At 45.8% G+C, this 19,811-nt stretch overlaps 4 non-coding genes across 4 annotated transcripts; all 4 read right to left on the bottom strand.

The window, feature by feature from the left end:
- Window positions 1-287: 287 nt before the first annotated feature.
- On the bottom strand, window positions 288-360 carry trnak-uuu (transfer RNA lysine (anticodon UUU)). The gene has a single exon. It is a non-coding gene; the product is annotated as a tRNA-Lys (tRNA).
- A 6,691-nt stretch (window positions 361-7,051) lies between these two features.
- On the bottom strand, window positions 7,052-7,124 carry trnak-uuu (transfer RNA lysine (anticodon UUU)). The gene has a single exon. It is a non-coding gene; the product is annotated as a tRNA-Lys (tRNA).
- Window positions 7,125-13,812: 6,688 nt separating this feature from the next.
- Window positions 13,813-13,885, bottom strand: trnak-uuu (transfer RNA lysine (anticodon UUU)). Its single transcript has one exon. It is a non-coding gene; the product is annotated as a tRNA-Lys (tRNA).
- Window positions 13,886-16,529: 2,644 nt separating this feature from the next.
- trnak-uuu (transfer RNA lysine (anticodon UUU)) lies at window positions 16,530-16,602 on the bottom strand. The gene has a single exon. It is a non-coding gene; the product is annotated as a tRNA-Lys (tRNA).
- Between the last annotated feature and the right edge of the window lie 3,209 nt (window positions 16,603-19,811).

Consider the following 19,811-nt stretch of genomic DNA (forward strand, 5'->3'; position numbering starts at 1 on the left):
CTTGAAACAAATCAGTTTTAAATCAACTAGGTAAAAACAATGACTGCAGATGCTGGAAACCAGAGTCGAGATTAGAGTGGTGCTGGAAAAGCACACAGTTCAGGCAGCATCCGAGGAGCAGTATAATCGACGTTTCGGGCAAAAACCCTTTATTAGGTGTATACTGATGTGCTGTCCTGAACTGTTGTGCTTTTCCAGCACCACTCTAATCTGGACACAAATCAGATTTAAACCTGTCACGCATTGATTGTTTGGTCACAGAACTTGGAGATACAATTTAAAAGGAACGCGCGAACAGGGACTTGAACCCTGGACCCTCAGATTAAACGTCTGATGCTCTACCGACTGAGCTACCCGGGCCCTACACCGGTGGTGAGCACAGGGGCACACAATGGTGAACAGAGAATATTGCATTGACCTACTTTATGTGTTTCTCGCACAGAGTTCTTTTCTCACTGTTTACCTCTACTCCCACAATGGTTCATGTTTCCAGCCCAGTCAGACATCGTCACAATTCGCAAATTGCAATTCACTGCAACCTGATCTCTAAAATAAACCCCATTTTTCAAATTGCTGCAACAGAACGTCTCAAGCAAAATATATGACCAGTAAGTGCCGCTGTTGGACTGGGCTGGACAAAGTTAAAATCACACCACGCCGGTATATACTCCAGCAGGTTTATTTAAACCCAGAGGAAGGGCAGTGAGCGAACTGAGGAAGGTGCTCCGAAACACTTTGGTTCCAAATCAACTCCAATACCGACACTAGTGTTTCTGAGAGACAGAGGTCGGGCTGTTGGTTCCGTAGTGCAGTGGCTCGTGTGTTTGTTTGGTATATTGGTAACCTTGGGTTCATGCCCCACTAAAACCCCAGAGTCTTGGTGCACTTCGACTGAAATGGGTTGGAATATTGTGACGACTTGCATGTCGCCATTCAAGTATGACCCAAGAATCCAATGTGTGGAACCGAAATATTGATGTGTCACGCAGAAGCACGCGCGAACCAGACAGTGGGACAGTCGTGGAGATGAACGGCACCTAAATCGACTCTCCCATCCATACTGAACAGATGTCCTGCGCTAAATTTGCCACATATCCCGGCACCTTCAGAATCGCTGATGCTCCACAATGAGTCCATCCACTGTTGCAGAGCCATCATGTAGTCAAACAAGAGCTGCAGCTGGACACTTATTCCAGGCCTAAGCGTCAGGTTAGTCAGCCACGTCCCTCAGCTCCCTCATTAAGCAAGAGGCACATGCCACGAGTCTGAGATCCCATCTTGATGTAAGCTTAGCAGTATATCAACTAACTAAAACCAAGCAATGCACTGAAATACATGATAGAAAGGAACAAGCTAAAATAAAATAAAATCCTTACCATCGAGTCTTTTTCATTCTTGTTACAAGAGGGGGGTGGGTGGGAGATATTACACGTGTGGTATCTCGGTTGCCGCTACCCAAATATAAACGAAGTCCTTTCATTTCCAGAACCCTCCTGGTCTCCACGATACCTCCGCTATGTTTCCCACAACTCCAGGACAGGCGGAGAATACAGACACCGCATGTAGGCGTGTAGTGTTCGTTTCAAATGTCACCATCTTTGACTCCAAGCTGATGGGCCGAATGGCCTGTTGGTGAGCTGTATTGCTGCATGAGTAGGAAATCAGTCGTCAATGTGCTCAAGGCTGAAATAAAAATAATTTTATTCGGCAACAGTGTGAGCAATAAGATTAGAAAGTATGCAATCAATGTTTAAAACGCTGGCAAGTATTGCTGAACAAAAGTATTTTGTAGTGAAGGTTTCTTGTTCCTTGAATGTGGAGTTGCAGGGAGGTAGGATCGTCCAGAAGGCGTTTGGTATGCTTGTTTTTACTATTCAGAGCATTGAGTATTGGATTTGGGAAGTCACGTTCCAGCTGCATTGATATTGTTTCGGCCACTTTTGGAACGTTTTGTGCAATTCACGTCTCCCTCCTGTGGGAAGAATAGAATGAACCTTGAAAAGGTTCAGAAAAGATTTACAAAAACGTTGCCTGGGTTCGAAGGTTTGAGCTACAGGAAGAGGCTGAAGTGTCTGGGGCTGTTTTCTCTGGTGTGTCAGAAGCTGAGAGGTGACCTGATAGAGGTTTGTGAAATCGTGAGGGCTCAGCTAGGGTAAATAGAAAAGGTATTTTCATGGGATGGGGAAGTCCAGACCTTATGGACATAAAAATAGGTGAAAGGGGAAAGATTTAAAAGGGGCCTCAGGGACTTTTTTTCTCGCAGAGAATGGTGCATGTATGCGAATTTCCTGCTAGAGCAAGTGGTGAAAGCTGGTTCAATTACAATATTTTATTGGATGGTGCGAGGACAGGAAGTGATTAGAGGGATATGGCCCAGGTGCTGGCAAATGGAACGAATCATTCTGGTTGGCATGAACGAGTTGGACTGAAGGGTCCGTTTCCATTCTGTACAAAGATGTGAACCCATGACTCTAACAATTTGCTGGACACAGCACAGATGCTCCAGCTGGAACAACCATTCTCTTGCATTTCTTCAGGCTGGGAAAATTTGAAAGGGTTTCAAAGTACAACCTGTATCGGTACCAAAAAGCAAGGACTCACAGAGATGGATCAGGATGTAGAAACTTTCACTGGAGATCTAAAAGACTCACATTTCGGCCTCCATCAGTATCTAATCTGTACAGAGACAAGAAACGAAATTATGAAGAAATCTCGTTCAAACTCTGGAGAAAGACTCACTCGACCCAAAAGTTTTCTCTCCACAGATGCGGCTAGAGCTGCTCAGCTTTTCCATTGATTCCTGATGTTGTTTCTGATTGACAGCATCCACACTTCTTTCGGCTTTTATCTCCTCTGTGCAGTGTGTTTCTGTATCACAGCCACACACTCTCCACAGTCCAAGCACAAAAATAGCTCTCACCACACCCAAATAAATGCTACGGAACGAATTGAAATGTTTTAACCGGTGAGACGTTACTTAGAATGAGTTCGAATCAGTAAGTCTGCCGTTTCTGGGAAATTTTGTCTTTTGAGACTGAACACAAATCAGGTTTAAACATGTCATGCATCGATTGTTTAGACACAGGATGGAGGACTTCGATTTAAAAACAACGCCCGGACAGGGACCTGACATCTGGACCCTCAGAGTCCAACGCTCTATCGAATAAGTTACCCAGGTTACACTGCGGAAGCTCACGCAGCAACACACATTGATAAACAGAGAATATTGCATTGATTTACTTTTATCTTTATGAGTTTGTCGCACTCCTTTTTTTCTCACTGCTTCCCCCGACACCCGCAATCACATTTCACTGGCGCCAAACCATCTCCGATCCTGCACCAATTCTACACTCCCTCATCTTTTTCTTTCTCTGTGGTTGGCTTGCACGTTGCTTTCTGAAATCAAAAATAACTTCATCACTTCCAGTCCATGCCTTCCAAACGCATTCACACCAAGAAGGACACAAATTGCTCGTGAAAATCAACACCTCTGGCAGCAACTATCTAGAGGAAAGTATGGTCAATGTTTCCAGCCCCGTGAGACTTCTTCACAAATCAGAACAAATTGCTCTCTAAAAACAACTCCACCTTCCAAATGGCTGCAACTGAACGTCTGAAGGAAAACGCATGGGCCGCCGTTGGTCTGGGCTGGACAAAGTCAACACTCACACCACGCTGGGTTAGTGTCCAGTAGGTTTATATAAATCCACAGGATGGCAGCGAACGAACTGAAGAAGGAGTGAGGCCCCGAAAGATTCTGCTTTCAAATCGAGTAAAACACAGGCACTGGCGTTTCACAGATCTGCACAGCTGGGTGTGTCGGTTCCACAGTGCAGTGGTTAACGCATCTGCTTGCTCTGGGTTACCATGTCAGAGGAACCATTGCATTTTGGAACACATTGACTTGAAATGAGTTGGGAAATTGTGATTAGTTTGCAGGCGGCAACTCTAATGTGAACCAAGCATCCAGTGTGCAGAATCGAGAGATCGACTTGTCACATGGCTGTCATGACAATTCCTTCTTCAATGACGCATTGTATATGAACGTTAGATTTTAGATATGTAGCTGGTAATGAGTTGGATGAAGCTTTAATTAGACCATATTTAGAGCATTGTGTGGAGGTATCGGCACCACACTACAATAAGGCACTGCAGACGAACAAAAGGTGTTTAGCAGGATATAGTCTGCAACGGGAGAACAAAGTTGTATTGTTCTGTGACAGAGTTTGGAGGCTGATGGCCGACCTGATAGAACTCTATACAATGAGGAGTAGCATGGATACAGTGGAGTGACTGGCACTCCCCCCCTTCCCCCTCCCCCCCTCTCCCCCAACCCAGGATGGAAATGACAAATGTTTCTGGACGAATGTTTAAGGTGAGACAGAAAGTAAAAATTGGGTTCTGTAAGGCCAGCTATTTATATGGAAGGTTTAGCTGAGTGGAATGTGCTGCAGGACAGGTGTTAGGAGCACACACTACAGCAACGTTTAAGAAGCACTGAGACAGACGCATGACTAGGCAGAGAATAGAGACACCACGTATAGGCAGGAAGGGTTACTTTCAAATATCATCATGTTTGACTCAACGATGGTGGGCCGAATGGCCTGTTGCTGTTCTCTGTTGTTGCGTGAGTAGGAAATCGGTGGTTAATGTGCTCAAGGCTGATTATAAAATATTTTTTTCAGCAACACTGTGAGCAATAAGATTAGAAATTATGCACTTACAGGTAAAATGCTGGCGAGTGTTGCTGAACAAAGGTATTTTGCAGTGCAGGTTTCTTGTTCCTTGAATTGGAGCAGCAGGTAGCTCGAATAGTTAAGAAGGCGTTTGGTATACTTGCCTTTATTGTTCAGAGCATTTAGTGTAGGAGTTGGGGGGTCATGTTGCAGCTGTACTTGATATTGCTAAGGCTACTTTTGGAACAATTTGTGAAATTCAGAGCTCCGTCCTGTCAGAAGAATGGAATGAAACTTGAAAGGGCTCAGAAAAGATTTACAAGAACGTTGCTTGGGTTCGAGGGTTTGCGCTGCAGGAAGAGGCTGAAATGGTTGGGTCTGTTTTCTCTGGATGTCGGAAGGTGAGGGCGGACCTTACATGGGTTTACAAAAACATGAGGGGCATGGATACGGCAAATAGACAAGGTATTTTCCCTGGGGTGGGAGCGTCCAGAGCTAAAGGGCATACATTTAGTTGAAAGTGGAAAGAGTCAAAACGGACCTAAGGGACTATTTTATTTTCACGCAGAGGACGGTGTGTGCACGAGAATGAGCTGCCAGAGCAAGTGGTCGAGGCTGGTTCAGTCACAATATTTTAAAGGCATTGGATGGGTGCATGGATAGGAAGGGTTTAGAGGAATAGGGTCCACGTGCCGTCAAATGGGATGAGATTAATTTTCAATATCCAGCCTGCACGAATATGTTGGACCGAAGAGTCTGACACCATCCTGTACAAAGCTGTGAACCCATGACTCTAACAATTTGCTGGATGCAGCACATAGATTTTCAGCTGGAACGATCATTATATTGCTTTTCCTAAGACTGGGAAAATTTGAAAGAGTTTCAAAACACAACCATAGCTGGAACCCCAACCAAGGACACTCAGAGAAGGATCAGGAATTCGGGACAGTCTCTCGCAGATCTGAAAGATTCACATTTCGACCTTGGTCAGCGTCTAATCTGCTGGGAAACAAGAAAGTTGCTCATTTTGGAAGGCATAATAAAAATTCAATTACTTAAAAGGCGAAAACTAGCTTTAGGGAAGTGTAGTTAAGGCTATGGATCATTGCATGGATCAATCATACAATTCTTAAATGGCAAACTACCTGGAGGGGCCAAATGACATCCCCGTGCTCCTATTTCTGATGACCTTACAAATTACGGCATAGTGGCTCAGTGGTTGGCACTGCTGCCTCACTGTGCCAGGGATCTGGCTTCAATTCCAGTCTTAGTCGATTATCTGTGTGGAGTTTGCACATTCACCCTGTGTCTGTATTGGTTTCCTCCAGGTGTTCCAGTTTCCTCCCACAATCCAAAGATGGGCTGGCTAGGTGAATTAGCTATGCTAAATTTCCCATAGTGTTCAGGGATGTGTAGGTGAGGTGCATTAGTCACGGGTAAATGTAGAGTAATAGGGTAGGGGAATGCGTCTGGGTGGGTTACTCTTGGAGGGCCAGTGTCAACCTGTTGAACTGAAGAGCCTGTTTCCACACTGTTGAGGTTCTATGATACTATTCTATGAAACAAACTTACGAAGGTATCTCACTCAAACTCATGGGAAAGAAACACTTGTCGCGAAGGGTAACTGTGATTTCTCACCAGAGATGCTCACAGTTCCAGCAATTTCTGATGTTGTTTCTGATTGCCATCATCCGCACTTCTTTTGGCTTTTATCTCCCCTATCCAGTGTGTTTCTGTAACACAGCCATTTCCCCACACACTCCACAGTCCAAACGCCAAAATAACACTTCAACTCTCCTAAATGAATACTATAGAAGGAATTGGAACATTTTAACCTGGGGGAGTGTTGTGTAGACGTTACTAAGAATGAGTTCGAGTTCAGCTGGCCTGCTGTTGTGTCTTTCGAGACTTGAAACAAATCAGGTTTAAATCAACTAGGTAAAAACAACGACTGCACTTGCTGGAAACCAGAGTCTAGATTAGAGTGGTGCTGGAAAAGCACAGCAGTTCAGGCAGCATCCGAGCAGCAGTAAAATCGACGTTTCGGGCAAAAACCCTTCATCAGGTGTATACTGATGTGCTGTCCTGAACTGCTGTGCTTTTCCAGCACCACTCTTATCTGGACACAAATCAGGTTTAAACCTGTCACCACTCTCATCTGGACATAAATCAGGTTCCTGATGAAGGGCTTATGCCCGAAACGTCGAATCTCCTGTTCCTTGGATGCTGCCTGACCTGCTGCGCCTTTCCAGCAAACATTTTCAGGTCTGATACTCCAGCATCTGCAGACCTCACTTTCTCCCCATAAACCAGGTTTAAACCTGTCACGCATTGATTGTTTTGTCACAGGACACGGAAATCCGATTTAAAAGGAACACCCGAACAGGGAATTGAACCCTGGACCCTCAGATTAAAAGTCGGATGCTCTACCGACTGAGCTACCCGGGCCTGGCGTTGGCCCCTACTACATTGACACTCACTGGTGAACAGAGAATATTGCATTGACCGACTTTATGGGTTTCTCGCACAGAGCTCTGTTCTCACTGTTTACCTCTACTCCCACAATGGTTCATGATTCCAGCCCAGTCAGACATCGTCACAAATCGCAAATTGCAAACTTACTACAACCTGATCTCTAAAAGGAACCCCATTTTTCAAATTGCTGTTACAGAACGTCTCAAGCAAAATGTGTGACGAGTAAGTGCCGCTGTTGGACTGGGCTGGACAAAGTTAAAATCACACCACGCCTTTATATACTCCAGCAGGTTCATTTAAACCCAGAGGAAGGGCAGTGAGCGAACTGAGGAAGGTGCTCCGAAACACTTTGGTTCCAAATCAACTCCAATACCGACACTACTGTTTCTGAGAGGCGCCGCTCTGGCTGTTGGTTCGGTAGTGCAGTGGCTCGTGTGTTTGCTTGGTGCATATTGGTAACCTTGGGTTCGAGCCCCACTAAAACCCCTGCGTCTTGGTGTGCTCTGACTAAAAGGAGTTGGAATATTTTGATGACTTGCATATTGCCATTCAAGCATGACTCAAGAATCCAATGTGCTGACCCGAAATATTGATGTGTCACGCAGAAGCACGCGCGAACCAGGCAGTGGGACAGTCGTGGCGATGGACAGCACCGAAATCGACTCTCCCATCCATACTGAACAGATGTCCTGCGCGAATTTTGCCACATATCCCGGCACCTTCAGAATCGCTGATGCTCCACAGTGAGTCCATCCGCTGTTGCATAGCCGTCATGTAGTCAAACAAGAGCTGCAGCTGGACACTTATTCCAGGCCTAAGCGTCAGGTTAGTCAGCCACGTCCCTCAGCTCCCTCATTAAGCAAGAGGCACATGCCACGAGTCTGAGATCCCATCTTGTTGTAAGCTTAGCAGTATATCAACTAACTAAAACCAAGCAATGCACTGAAATACATGATAGAAAGGAACAAGCTAAAATAAAATAAAATCCTTACCTTCGAGTCTTTTTCCTTCTTGTTACAAGAGGGGGGTGGGTGGGAGATATTACACGTGTGGTATCTCGGTTGCCGCTACCCAAATATAAACAAAGTCCTTTCATTCCCAGCACACTCCTGGTCGCCACGATACCTCCGCTATGTTTCCCACAACTCCAGGACAGGCGGAGAATACAGACACCGCATGTAGGCGTGTAGTGTTCGTTTCAAATGTCACCATCTTTGACTCCAAGCTGATGGGCCGAATGGCCTGTTGGTGAGCTGTATTGTTGCATGAGTAGGAAATCAGTCGTCAATGTGCTCAAGGCTGAAATAAAAATAATTTTATTCGGCAACAGTGTGAGCAATAAGATTAGAAAGTATGCAATCAATGTTTAAAACACTGGCGAGTATTGCTGAACAAAGGTATTTTGTAGTGAAGGTTTCTTGTTCCTTGAATGTGGAGTTGCAGGGAGGTAGGATCGTCCAGAAGGCGTTTGGTATGCTTGTTTTAATTATTCAGAGCATTGAGTGTTGGATTTGGGAAGTCACGTTCCAGCTGCATTGATATTGTTTCGGCCACTTTTGGAACATTTTGTGCAATTCACGTCTCCCTCCTGTGGGAAGAATAGAATGAACCTTGAAAAGGTTCAGAAAAGATTTACAAAAACGTTGCCTGGGTTCGAAGGTTTGAGCTACAGGAAAAGGCTGAAGTGTCTGGGGCTGTTTTCTCTGGTGTGTCAGAAGCTGAGAGGTGACCTGATAGAGGTTTGTGAAATCGTGAGAGGCTTAGATAGGGTAAATAGACAAGGTATTTTCCTGGGATTGGGAATTCCAGACCTTATGGACATAAAAATAGGTGAAAGGGGAAAGATTTAAAAGGGGCCTAAGGGACTTTTTTTTCTCGCAGAGAATGGTGCATGTATGCGAATTTCCTGCTAGAGCAAGTGGTGAAAGCTGGTTCAATTGCAATATTTTATTGGATGGTGCGAGGACAGGAAGTGATTAGAGGGATATGGCCCAGGTGCTGGCAAATGGAACGAATCATTCTGGTTGGCATGAACGAGTTGGACTGAAGGGTCTGTTTCCATTCTGTACAAAGATGTGAACCCATGACTCTAACAATTTGCTGGACACAGCACAGATGCTCCAGCTGGAACAACCATTCTCTTGCATTTCTTCAGGCTGGGAAAATTTGAAAGGGTTTCAAAGTACAACCTGTATCGGTACCAAAAAGCAAGGACTCACAGAGACGGATCAGGATGTAGAAACTTTCACTGGAGATCTAAAAGACTCACATTTCGGCCTCCATCAGTATCTAATCTGTACAGAGACAAGAAACGAAATTATGAAGAAATCTCGTTCAAACTCTGGAGAAAGACTCACTCGACCCAAAAGTTTTCTCTCCACAGATGCGGCTAGAGCTGCTCAGCTTTTCCATTGATTCCTGATGTTGTTTCTGATTGACAGCATCCACACTTCTTTCGGCTTTTATCTCCTCTGTGCAGTGTGTTTCTGTATCACAGCCACACACTCTCCACAGTCCAAGCACAAAAATAGCTCTCACCACACCCAAATAAATGCTACGGAACGAATTGAAATGTTTTAACCGGTGAGACGTTACTTAGAATGAGTTCGAATCAGTAAGTCTGCCGTTTCTGGGAAATTTTGTCTTTTGAGACTGAAAACAAATCAGGTTTAAACATGTCATGCATCGATTGTTTAGACACAGGATGGAGGACTTCGATTTAAAAACAACGCCCGGACAGGGACCTGAAATCTGGACCCTCAGAGTCCAACGCTCTATCGAATAAGTTACCCAGGTTACACTGCGGAAGCTCACGCAGCAACACACATTGATAAACAGAGAATATTGCATTGATTTACTTTTATCTTTATGAGTTTGTCGCACTCTTTTTTTTCTCACTGCTTCCCCTGACACCCGCAATCACATTTCACTGGCGCCAAACCATCTCCGATCCTGCACCAATTCCACACTCCCTCATCTTTTTCTTTCTCTGTGGTTGGCTTGCACGTTGCTTTCTGAAATCAAAAATAACTTCATCACTTCCAGTCCATGCCTTCCAAACGCATTCACACCAAGAAGGACACAAATTGCTCGTGAAAATCAACACCTCTGGCAGCACTATCGAGAGGAAAGTATGGTCAATGTTTCCAGCCCCATGAGACTTCTTCACAAATCAGAACAAATTGCTCTCTAAAAACAACTCCACCTTCCAAATGGCTGCAACTGAACGTCTGAAGGAAAACGCATGTGCCGCCGTTGGTCTGGGCTGGACAAAGTCAACAGTGACACCACGCTGGGTTAGTGTCCAACAGGTTTATATAAATCCACAGGATGGCAGCGAACGAACTGAAGAAGGAGTGAGGCCCCGAAAGATTCTGCTTTCAAATCGAGTAAAACACAGGCACTGGCGTTTCACAGATCTGCACAGCTGGGTGTGTCGGTTCCACAGTGCAGTGGTTAACGCATCTGCTTGCTCTGGGTTACCATGTCAGAGGAACCATTGCATTTTGGAACACATTGACTTGAAATGAGTTGGGAAATTGTGATTAGTTTGCAGGCGGCAACTCTAATGTGAACCAAGCATCCAGTGTGCAGAATCGAGAGATCGACTTGTCACATGGCTGTCATGACAATTCCTTCTTCAATGACGCATTGTATATGAACGTTAGATTTTAGATATGCAGCTGGTAATGAGTTGGATGAAGCTTTAATTAGACCATATTTAGAGCATTGTGTGGAGGTCTCGGCACCACACTACAATAAGGCACTGCAGACGAACAAAAGGTGTTTAGCAGGATATAGTCTGCAACGGGAGAACAAAGTTGTATTGTTCTGTGCCAGAGTTTGGAGGCTGATGGCCGACCTGATAGAACTCTATACAATGAGGAGTAGCATGGATACAGTGGAGTGACTGGCACTCCACCCTTCCCCTCCCCCCCCCAACCCAGGATGGAAATGACAAATGTTACTGGACGAATGTTTAAGGTGAGACAGAAAGTAAAAACTGGGGTCTGTAAGGCCCGCTATTTATATGGAAGGTTTAGCTGAGTGGAATGTGCTGCAGGACAGGTGTTAGGAGCACACACTACAGCAACGTTTAAGAAGCATTGAGACAGACGCATGACCAGGCAGAGAATAGAGACACCACGTATAGGCAGGAAGGGTTAGTTTCAAATATCATCATGTTTGACTCAACGATGGTGGGCCGAATGGCCTGTTGCTGTTCTCTGTTGTTGCGTGAGTAGGAAATCGGTGCTTAATGTGCTCAAGGCTGAATAAAAAAGAATTTTATTCGGCAAGAATGTGAGTAATAAGATTAGAAATTATGCACTTAAAGGTAAAATGCTGGCGAGTGTTGCTGAACAAAGGTATTTTGCAGTGCAGGTTTCTTGTTCCTTGAATTGGAGCAGCAGATAGCTAGGATAGTCAAGAAGGCGTTTGGTATACTTGCCTTTGTTGTTCAGAGCATTTCGTGTAGGAGTTGGGAGGTCATGTGGCAACTGTACATGATATTGCTCAGGCTACTTTTGGAACAATTTGTGAAATTCAGAGCTCCCTCCTGTCGGAAGAATGGAATGAAACTTGAAAGGGCTCAGAAAAGATTTACAAGAACGTTGCTTGGGTTCGAGGGTTTGGGCTGCAGGAAGAAGGCTGAAATGGTTGGGTCTGTTTTCTCTGGATGTCGGAAGGTGAGGGGCGGACCTTACATGTGTTTACAAAAACATGAGGGGCATGGATACAGCAAATAGACAAGGTATTTTCCCTGGGGTGGGAGCGTCCAGAGCTAAAGGGCATACATTTAGTTGAAAGTGGAAAGAGTCAAAACAGACCTAAGGGACTATTTTATTTTCACGCAGAGGATGGCGTGTGCATGAGAATGAGCTGCCAGAGCAAGTGGTCGAGGCTGGTTCAGTCACAATATTTTAAAGGCATTGGATGGGTGCATGGATAGGAAGGGTTTAGAGGGATACGGTTCATGTGCCGTCAAATGGGATGAGATTAATTTTCAATATCCAGCCTGCACGAATATATTGGACCGAAGAGTCTGACTCCATCCTGTACAAAGCTGTGAACCCATGACTCTAACAATTTGCTGCACGCAGCACATACATTTTCAGCTGGAACGATCATTATATTGCTTTTCCTAAGACTGGGAAAATTTGAAAGAGTTTCAAAACATAACCATAGCTGGAACCCCAACCAAGGACACTCAGAGAAGGATCAGGAATTCGGCACGTTCTCTCGCAGATCTGAAAGATTCACATTTCGACCTTGGTCAGCGTCTAATCTGCTGGGAAACAAGAAAGTTGCTCATTTTGGAAGGCATAATAAAAATTCAATTACTTAAAAGGCGAAAACTAGCTTTAGGGAAGTGTAGGTAAGGCTGTGGTCATTGCATGGATCAATCATACAATTCTTAAATGGCAAACTACCTGGAGGGGCCAAATGACATCCCCGTGCTCCTATTTCTGATGACCTTACAAATTACAGCATAGTGGCTCAGTGGTTGGCACTGCTGCCTCACTGTGCCAGGGATCTGGCTTCAATTCCAGTCTTAGTCGATTATCTGTGTGGAGTTTGCACATTCACCCTGTGTCTGTGTTGGTTTCCTCCAGGTGTTCCAGTTTCCTCCCACAATCCAAAGATGGGTAGGCTAGGTGAATTAGCTATGCTAAATTTCCCATAGTGTTCAGGGATGTGTAGGCGAGATGCATTAGTCACGGGTAAATGTAGAGTAATAGGGATGGGGAATGCGTCTGGGTGGGTTACTCATGGAGGGCCAGTGTCAACCTGTTGAATCGAAGGGCCTGTTTCCACACTGTTGAGGTTCTATGATACTATTCTATAAAACAAACTTACGAAGATATCTCACTCAAACTCATGGGAAAGAAACACTTGTCGTGAAGGGTAACTGTGATTTCTCACCAGAGATGCTCACAGTTCCAGCAATTTCTGATATTGTTTCTGATTGCCATCATCCGCACTTCTTTTGGCTTTTATCTCCCCTATCCAGTGTGTTTCTGTAACACAGCCATTTCCCCACACACTCCACAGTCCAAACGCCAAAATAACACTTCAACTCTCCTAAATGAATACTACAGAAGGAATTGGAACATTTTAACCTGGGGGAGTGTTGTGTGGACGTTACTAAGAATGAGTTCGAGTTCAGCTGGCCTGCTGTTTTGTCTTTCGAGACTTGAAACAAATCAGGTTTAAATCAACTAGGTAAAAACAACGACTGCACTTGCTGGAAACCAGAGTCTAGATTAGAGTGGTGCTGGAAAAGCACAGCAGTTCAGGCAGCATCCGAGCAGCAATAAAATCGACGTTTCGGGCAAAAACCCTTCATCAGGTGTATACTGATGTGCTGTCCTGAACTGCTGTGCTTTTCCAGCACCACACTTATCTGGACACAAATCAGGTTTAAACCTGTCACCACTCTCATGTGGACATAAATCAGGTTCCTGATGAAGGCTTATGCCCGAAACGTCGAATGTCCTGTTCCTTGGATGCTGCCTGACCTGCAGCGCTTTTCCAGCAAACATTTTTCGCTCTGATACTCCAGCATCTGCAGACATCACTTTCTCCCCATAAACCAGGTTTAAACCTGTCACGCATTGTTTGTTTTGTCACAGGACACGGAAATCCAAATTTAAAGGAACACCCGAACAGGGACTTGAACCCTGAACCCTCAAATTAAAAGTCTGATGATCTACCGACTGAGCTACCCGGGCCCTGAGTTGGCCACTAATACAGTGACACACACTGGTGTTCAGAGAATATTGCATTGACCTACTTTATGGGTTTCTCGCACAGAGTTCTTTTCTCACTGTTTACCTCTACTCCCACAATGGTTCATGTTTCCAGCCCAGTCAGACATCGTCACAAATCGCAAATTGCAAACTTACTACAACCTGATCTCTAAAATGAACCCTATTTTTCAAATTGCTGTAACAGAACGTCTCAAGCAAAATGTGTCACGAGTAAGTGCCGCTGTTGGACTGGGCTGGACAAAGTTAAAATCACACCACGCCGGTATATACTCCAGCAGGTTTATTTAAACCCAGAGCAAGGGCAGTGAGTGAACTGAGGAAGGTGCTCCGAAACACTTTGGTTCCAAATCAACTCCAATACCGACACTAGTGTTTCTGAGAGGCGGAGGTCTGGCTGTTGGTTCTGTATTGCAGTGGCTCGCGTGTTTGCTTGGTATATTGGTAACCTTGGGTTCATGCCCCACTAAAACCCCTGAGTCTTGGTGCAATTCGACTGAAACGGGTTGGAATATTGTGACGACTTGCATATCGCCATTCAAGTATGACCCAAGAATCCAATGTGTGGAACCGAAATATTGATGTGTCACGCAGAAGCACGCGCGAACCAGGCAGTGGGACAGTCGTGGAGATGAACGGCACCTAAATCGACTCTCCCATCCATACTGAACAGTTGTCCTGTGCTAATTTTGCCGCATATCCCGGCACCTTCAGAATCGCGGATGCTCCACAGTGAGTCCATCCGCTGTTCCAGAGCCATCATGTAGTCAAACAAGAGCTGCAGCTGGACACTTATTCCAGGACTAAGCGTCAGGTTAGTCAGCCACGTCCCTCAGCTCCCTCATTAAGCAAGAGGCACATGCCACGGGTCTGAGATCCCATGTCGTTGTGAGCTTAGCAGTATATCAACTAACTAAAACCAAACCAATATAAATACCGGAAGAAACATCAAAGCAGCGCTTCACACGAGGCTCCAACAGCACTGATGATGTTCCCTAGCCAGGGAACGAAACGTTTGCAGCAAAAACTTCCAGCTCGGCGAACACAACCACAATAAAACCAAACAATGCACTGAAATACATGATAGAAAGGAACAAGCTAAAATAAAATGAAAACCTTACCTTAGAGTCTTTTTTCTTCTCGTTACAAGAGGGGGGGCGGGTGGGAGATATTACACGTGTGGTATCTCAGGTTTAGCCGCTACCCAAATATATACGAAGTCCTTTCATTCCCAGCACCCTCCTGGTCTCCACGATACCTTTCCCACAACTCCAGGATAGGCGGAGAATACAGACAGCGCGTGTAGGCGTGTAGTGTTTCTTTCAAATGTCACCATGTTTGACTCCAAGCTGATGGGCCGAATGGCCTGTTGGTGAGCTGTATTGTTGCATGAGTAGGAAATCAGTGGTCAATGTGCTCCAGGCTGAAGTAAAAATAATTTCATTGGGCAACAGTGTGAGCAATAAGATTAGAAAGTATGCAATCACTGGTTAAAATGCTGGCGAGTATTGCTGAACAAAGGTATTTTGTAGTGAAGGTTTCTTGTTCCTTGAATGTGGAGTTGCAGGGAGGTAGGATCGTCAAGCAGGCGTTTGGTATGCTTGCCTTTGTTATTCAGAGCATTGAGTATTGGAGTTGGGAAGTCACGTTCCAGCTGCACTTGATATTGTTTCGGCCACTTTTGGAACGTTTTGTGCAATTCACGTCTCCCTCCTGTGGGAAGAATGGAAGGTACGCAAAACAAGGACTCTCAGAGACGGATCAGGATGGAGAAACTTTCACTGGAGATCTAAAAGACTCACATTCCAGCCTTCATCAGTATCTAATCTGTGCGGAGACAAGAAACGAAATTACGAAGAAATCTCGTTCAAACTCTTGAGAAAGAGTCACTCCACCCAAAAGTTTTCCCTCCACAGATGCAGCTAGAGCCGCTCAGCTTTGTCATTGATTCCTGATGTTGTTTCTGATTGACACATTCCACACTTCTTTCGGCTTTTATCTCCTTTGTGCAGTGTGTTTCTGTATCGCAGCCATTTCCACACACTCTCACCAGAGATGCTCACAGTTCCAGCATTTTCTGATATTGTTTCTGATTGCCATCATCCGCACTTCTTTTGGCTTTTATCTCCCCTATCCAGTGTGTTTCTGTAACACAGCCATTTCCACACGCACTCCACAGTCCAAACGCCAAAATCACACTTCAAATCTCCTAAATGAATACTACAGCAGGAATTGGAACATTTTAACCTGGGGGAGTGTTGTGCGGACGTTACTAAGAATGAGTTCGAGTTCAGCTGGCCTGCTGTTGTGTCTTTCGAGACTTGAAACAAATCAGGTTTAAATCAACGAGGTAAAGACAATGACTGCAGATGTTGGAAACCAGAGTCTAGATGATACTGGTGCTGGAAAAGCACAGCAGTTCAGGCAGCATCCGGGGAGCAGTAAAATCGACATTTCGGGCAAAAACCCTTTATCAGGTGTATACTGATGTGCTGTCCTGAACTGCTGTGCTTTTCCAGCACCACTCTAATCTGGACACAAATCAGGTTTAAACCTGTCACGCATTGATTGTTTGGTGACAGAACACGGAAATCGGATTTAAAAGGAACGCCCGAACAGGGACTTGAACCCTGGACCCTCAGATTAAAAGTCTGATGCTCTACCGACTGAGCTATCCGGGCCCTGCATTAGGAGCTGATACAGTGACACACACTGGTGAACAGCGAATATTGCATTGACTTATTTTATGTGTTTCTTGCACAGAGTTCTGTTCTCACTGTTTACCTCTACTCCCACAATGGTTCATGTTTCCAGCCCAGTGAGACATCGTCACAAATCGCAAATTACATCTCACTACAACCTGATCTCTAAAATAAACCCCATTTTTCAAATTGCTGTTACAGAACGTCTCAAGCAAAATGTGTGACGAGTAAGTGCCGCTATTGGACTGGGCTGGACAAAGTTAAAATCACACCACGCTGGTTTATACTCCAGCAGGTTTATTTAAACCCAGAGGAAGGACAGTGAGCGAACTGAACAGATGTCCTGTGCTAATTTTGCCGCATATCCCGGCACATTACCCATACCCCTTTAAACCCTTCCTGTTCATATACCCATCCAAATGCCTTTCAATTGCTGTAATTGTACCAGCTCCCACCACTTCCTCTGGCAGCTCATTCCATGCACGCACCACCCACTACATGAACACGTCGCCTCTTAGGTCCCTTTTAATTTTTTCCCTCTCCCCCTGAACTTATGCCCTCTAGTTCTGGCCCACTCCGCAGGGAAAAGACCTTGCTTATTTGCCCGAACACAGTTGCCCTCATTTTCTAACCCCCTCTGTTTTTCTGTCCCTTCCCAAGTTTTGCACCTATACCAATTGTGTGACACCCCTCTGATTTCTCACACCCTGCATTTTGGCCCCCTCTCCCAGTGCAGTGTCCCTTTGGACCCTGATCCTCCCAGGCCATTACACCACCCCACATAAAAGCCCCTTTTCACAACCCTCTGTATCCTATATTCCATGAAACCTCACCCCCTGAACTTTGGGTAAATGAGTCTGTGTGGAAGAACCGGCCCGTGACTGTACCGCACACCCCCAGCTTCATCGACGTACAGCAAGGTCCCAGTCCCAAAATCTCTGACGCCTTACACACCAGGAAGAGGATGTTCGGCTCATCGTGCCTAGTTGAAAATGTGTTGCTGGTTAAAGCACAGCAGGTCAGGCAGCATCCAAGGAATAGGAAATTCGACGTTTCGGGCATAAGCCCTTCATCAGGAATGAGGAGAGGGTGCCAAGCAGGAGAGGGAGGAAGAGAGCTTCTTCAAGGAAGGCATCCTTGCAAGGCATCGTGCCTACCCTCTCCACCCTCTCCACCCGTGAAATGATATGGGGCCTCAGGATTTGCCCCCAAATGGCTCTCATTAAATCCCATTTCCAGGGGAGACCTCTCCTCCCTGCTACCCCATCCTGCCCCCACACAGTGAGTGCATGCAGAGACTGACCATTGGGATGCACAGTCCCCTGCCATTCCCTGTCGCTCCACTGACTCACTGAGAAAGGGGCTTTATCTGACACTCCGGCCCCCCGCCCCAGTTTGTCCCTTTCCCCAAATACTCTCCACCCTTTGCCGTCCCCTGGATGTTCTGTCTGTCCCCAGTTTTGCAGTCCCCGCCAAATCTTTCCCTCCTCCCACCCCCTCCTGTCTAATTGCCCCTTCCTGGTGTAGCTTGATTCCCCTCCATACACTGATCTCCCCGTAGATCCCCCTTCCATATTTGATGCCCCCAACCTGCATCATCCACTATGTTGCATCTCTCAATTTTGCCCCCCAGTCAAATTGTACACTTCCAGAATTACCCCAACAATCTTGCCCCCTGCCAATTGTGCCCAGAACTGGGGGAGTCAAAATATGCAGGGGATGGGCAATAACATAATTGCCCTCATCTTGTCCCCCTCCATTTTTCTGCCCTCCTCAGGTTTACAAACCTGCCCCAATTAAGCAACTTGTGACCCGTATCCCCGTTTCTCAGCCTCTGCCCATCCTAAGGATTTCTGTCCCCACCCAACTCTTACACTTCCCCCCACCAAACATTTTGAGCCCCACCTTGTCCTGGTCCAATTGCCCCTTCCCCAAAATGCCCCCTCTGCAATTCCGCTCTGCCTCCCCTTCTCTGGGTATAAAATCACCCTCTGTGTCTCCATCATGTTCAAAGATTCACCCTCATCACCACCCCATCCTCGCTGAACCCTGGCCCCTGAGCTGAAGGCAGTGGGGGCAGAGCGTATATGTACACTAACTGGCTGACTGGCCTTTCAACTCTCTGTGTGACTTCATGCACAGCAAGATCCCAGGCTTTCACCTGGACTCCCACCACCCCAGTTGAGTGAGAAAGTGGATTCATCTCCCCACCTGCCACCTACCAGTTGGACAACAATGAGAGACACAGGGAACAGCAACTTCCCACTGTACTAAAGTATGTGCAGCAATAAGTGGTGCCGAGTCCTATTCTACCACAGGGACAGGAACAGTGCAGCAGTTAGTGGGGCAGGGAGGGAGGGACAGATAGGGCAGGTGGAGTGAATGCAAGTCAGAGAGGGAGGGTCAGACACGATAGAGAGAGAGAGAGAGAAGGAGACAGACAGAAGGACAGTCATGGGAAGAGAGAAAACTGCTGAGTGAGAGAGACAGAAGGAAAGGTAAAGTGTGAAACCAGGGAAAGACAGAGAGCGCGAGACACACACAGAAAGATACAGCATAGGACAGAGAAAGATTCAGGGAATGAAAGAGGGACACAGACTCCCAGAGATATTAATGGAGTACAAACAAGTGGATGAGAAAAGGCAGTCATTGAGAGAAAGAGAGACAGACAGAGACAGAGAGAGACAGAGAGACAGAGAGACAGAGAGAGAGAGACAGACAGACAGACAGACAGACAGAGCTACAACAGACAGCAAGTGAAGGTGAGGGCAATGGTATTTGACAGATATAATGATCCTCAGACAGGAACCGTAAGATCCCCCAGGTCTGATGGAGAGAGAGAGAAGGTTGTGAGGAGGGGTGAACAGAGAGGTTGGGGATTGTACAACTGAACAGTTCCAAGAAAGAGAAAGTATCCAGAGAGTTGTAGGAAGGGAATGTACATGGTAATGTGTAGAGAACAGAGATGGGAATGATGTAGATTGAAAGAAAGATGTGTGTGTGAGAGAGAGAGAGAGAAAAAGAGAAAGAGCTGGAAACACTGACATAGAAGTGGGAGCTGCAGTGAGAGAAGGAGATAGTGATATCTGTGGTATCAGACTGTGCAGCAGCTTCCTCTCCATCTTTTTGTTCCTTTGTTCCCCCCTCAACAGCCAAGATGCTTGTGGTAAGAATGCCAGAGAATCCCA

The sequence above is a fragment of the Hemiscyllium ocellatum genome, chromosome 40 (genome assembly GCF_020745735.1).
Source record: "Hemiscyllium ocellatum isolate sHemOce1 chromosome 40, sHemOce1.pat.X.cur, whole genome shotgun sequence".
In the NCBI taxonomy this organism is placed as follows: Eukaryota; Metazoa; Chordata; class Chondrichthyes; order Orectolobiformes; family Hemiscylliidae; genus Hemiscyllium; species Hemiscyllium ocellatum.